Here is a 2,928-nt window from a genome sequence, read left to right as displayed (position 1 = left end):
CAGAAGAAAAACATTATTTTAAAAGAAATTAATATTATTATCTGCATCGATAATGCAGACTAACTCATCTAGTAAAAATTGAATATAACATGAATGTAACATAAATAATCCAGTCAATATTCTCATTTTCTACACGAGAAAGGCTAAGAAATATGTTACTCTAAAAATAGGGTTTTAAATCAAAGACAAGAAGAGCAGATAGTAACATAGAAGGCATTTGCAAATTAAATGGTGGTGATGGGGAATGTGGACTGTTCACTGTCAGTTCAGACTGCAGTCTAAAACAGCTTTCAGATACAGTGGTAGGTGGTATAGTGGCACATTTCATATAGTGTTTGTATTATCGTAGGGCTGTGGAATTCCTAATTCTGTACCAGAATAATATAGTGCTAGATGTAGCATAAACATAAACAAAATAGACAGCTCCTTCCAAAAGAATTAATTACATAAGAGAAAAGAAAACAAGTTAATGCAAACAGAGAAACAGAAGTATCAGATGAGAGAAAAAAATGCAAAAAAACAACAAGCAGAACTCAGGAAATACTGCAATAGTTGTTAGGGCAGTGAGCAGACTTGGTAGCAGATGTAATCAAAGAAACATAAATTTGTGTATGTGGTGGCAATGTTTTAAGGTGGCATATGCATATAGTAGAAAATAACCTGTGTCACTCCCTGCTGTAATCAACAATATATATAGAACTGATAAGAATTTGTTGGGAAGAAGTTGACTTCTCCATAGGACCATCCTACAAAAACTTCCAGAATTTCCATCTGTCCCCCATCTGTGCCTCTGCTATGTACAGCTGCTGAAAGACAACACTAAGCCTTGGTCAAGCAGGATTTAAAGTATGTCTGCACATCTGTTCTCATCAAGGAATGCATCAAAACATGACTGAGGTAGCTGAGGACAGCATTTATTGGTCACACTTTGCCAAATGGCAACTTTCTTCGCTGGCTGTCTTGGGCATGTCTGCCCAGCACGGTAATTCAGATGATCGACATCTGGGCTTCAGCAGGTAGGAGCAGCCCCACCACAGAGCCAACACTGACCTGAACTCACTGATGCATAAATCATGTATCCACTCACATAAAGCATTGGCGCATACACACAGGTTTTAGTCTTGCTCTTGGCAGATTCATTATAATTATTTCTTAATAGATTGTATGAAAACCTTTGTTCTTTTGGAAATGCAGGCAGCACTGTGGGAGTGGGGAGATGACCTTAGCAACACATACAATAATGCTCACAACTTGCTCATCTCAGACTCCTGCAATACCCTGTTCTGTATTTTCAGGTGGTAATTCTCTGGCCACTGTTGACAAAGACGCTTTATGAAAAGGATATCCAGATTTTAAAGTTTTGTGACTTAGGTAGGAATTGTTATTTCCTAAATACATTTAAATCCAAGAAAAAAATTTAAATACCTTACCATAAAAGAAGTAACAAATGTTCATGTTCTTCCTCTTAATTGTGACTCCCTAATTGTGCTTCCTCAACTGCAGCCTTCTAGAAGAGAGTGTGCAGAATAGTTGAGGATTTGGTACCTAATTAAAGTCTGTGCTAATTGTGAATATTCATAGTTTCAGAAAATTAATACATGATTCTCCCATGCTGAACACCATAAATTATTTGTTTTGAAAATACCTCCCTTTATCTATGTTTCCATCTTACAAGAGTTAACTGAGGACTAAACTTCCTCGTATGAGAGAAATTTAGAAAATATGTACTCTGTAATGTTTGGGTACTGTATAGATAAAGATGTTTTTCAAAGAAGTAACAAATGTTCATGTTCTTCCTCTTAATTGTGACTCCCTAATTGTGCTTCCTCAACTGCAGCCTTCTAGAAGAGAGTGTGCAGAATAGTTGAGGATTTGGTACCTAATTAAAGTCTGTGCTAATTGTGAATATTCATAGTTTCAGAAAATTAATACATGATTCTCCCATGCTGAACACCATAAATTATTTGTTTTGAAAATACCTCCCTTTATCTATGTTTCCATCTTACAAGAGTTAACTGAGGACTAAACTTCCTCGTATGAGAGAAATTTAGAAAATATGTACTCTGTAATGTTTGGGTACTGTATAGATAAAGATGTTTTTCGTTAACGGCCATCTAACTTGTGATATCTGATCTTGTACAATTAATACATTCACACAGCATGGTTAAATAGCATAATTAAATTGTACCAATATATATTTTAATTTCTAAGAGTTTAACTCAAAAGCTTGTGGGTAATGCTACCACTAAAAAAGAGCCTTCAGTCCTACAAAAAGGAGAAAGTGCCACAGATACAGTCCAACACTTGCAAAAAATAACAAGCAACCAAAAGCTTAAAGTTACAACCTCCCCCTCCTCCCCCCCCAGCAAACAGAAGAGCTTTAAACCAGCAGAATAGAAAAATAAAGGGGTTTGGGGTGAAAATAGAGAAAACTGAAATGGTATTTAAAATGTCTAGAATGAGCTAATAAAATAATTTTAAAAGAGAACACAAAGGAAAGCATTAAGGCTTAATGATAAATTTGCAAGCACTGGAAATTAAATGGGCAAGGGCTTGATTTGAAAACAGGGAAAGCAAATTGACATGAGTTTTGAGTAATTTGAACAATAGAGAATTTTCAGAAATAAATGTCTGTTTTCCAGAAGACTCCTACTCCAGAAGACTGTCCTACGGAGAACTGCACTATATGCTCTAAATGAATCCCTTTTTAAAAGCTTTTTTTAAAAGCGCTCATCTCTTCAGTTGCGAGCGCTCTGAGCAGCAGACTGGGTGTCCGCAGGGCGATGCGAAGCCCAAGGGCTCCCACAGCGCGCCCTTGAGCCCAGGGCACGTGAGCACGCTCGGCTACTTCGTCTCCACAGCGACTCTACTTTGTTACCGCCACTTAACAACTTTGTGTTGCGCCTTTCCGCCAAGGGCCCCAAGGGG

General features: G+C 37.4%; 1 long non-coding RNA gene across 1 annotated transcript in view; it reads right to left on the bottom strand.

The window, feature by feature from the left end:
• Positions 1–1,760, bottom strand: part of LOC108448473 — a 6,987-nt gene extending 5,227 nt beyond the window's left edge. The window contains exon 1 of the long non-coding RNA XR_001864363.1: positions 1,431–1,760. This is a non-coding gene — a long non-coding RNA (uncharacterized LOC108448473). The remainder of the gene's footprint in view (positions 1–1,430) is intronic.
• Between the last annotated feature and the right edge of the window lie 1,168 nt (positions 1,761–2,928).

This window comes from Corvus brachyrhynchos, unplaced genomic scaffold, assembly GCF_000691975.1.
Source record: "Corvus brachyrhynchos isolate BGI_N302 unplaced genomic scaffold, ASM69197v1 scaffold167, whole genome shotgun sequence".
Lineage (NCBI taxonomy): Eukaryota > Metazoa > Chordata > Aves > Passeriformes > Corvidae > Corvus > Corvus brachyrhynchos.
The sequence above is the reverse complement of the archived record's forward strand: the minus strand, read 5'-3'. Positions and strand labels throughout refer to the sequence as shown.